The sequence below is a fragment of the Haliaeetus leucocephalus genome, unplaced genomic scaffold (assembly GCF_000737465.1).
Source record: "Haliaeetus leucocephalus isolate CR32 unplaced genomic scaffold, Haliaeetus_leucocephalus-4.0 Scaffold162, whole genome shotgun sequence".
Lineage (NCBI taxonomy): Eukaryota > Metazoa > Chordata > Aves > Accipitriformes > Accipitridae > Haliaeetus > Haliaeetus leucocephalus.
Window position 1 is genome coordinate 12,221,517 of NW_010972598.1, and position 439 is coordinate 12,221,955.

Sequence of the window (439 nt, forward strand, 5' to 3'; positions counted from 1 at the left end):
GGGGTCCCCCCTCCCCTGGACTCCCACCCGTGTCCCCTCCACAGCAGCACAGTGCTCCCAGCACCCCACTTCACCCCCCCGGGAGACCCCCCCCAGCGGAGCTCGGCCGCTGCCGGCAGAGCAGGGACATCCCCCGTCCTTCTTCCCTGGGGACATTGCCACCGTGTGTCCCAAGGGAGGAGGCTGGAGCAGCCCAGCCATTCCCAGCCCCACTTGTGGAGTGAGTTTGTGGGGTCTCAGCACTGTTGCTGGAAGCGGGGGGGCCCCCCTTTCCCCCCCCCCCCCCCCCCCCCGGGCACAGGCTGTGATGGGGTTTGACGCTCCCTGCGTGTGGCGTGGCGGGGCCGTGGCGGTTGGGGTCTTGCCATGGGCACGGGATTTTGGAGCCCCATCCAGCTCGGCTGGCAAGGCACCGAGGGGCCAAACTCCCATCACCCCG

The 439-nt window shown here is 70.4% G+C and overlaps 1 protein-coding gene across 4 annotated transcripts in view; it reads left to right on the forward strand.

Moving 5' to 3' along the window:
• The window catches only part of DMTN (dematin actin binding protein), a 7,821-nt gene that overhangs the window by 284 nt on the left and 7,098 nt on the right, over positions 1-439 (forward strand). The window lies entirely within an intron of this gene.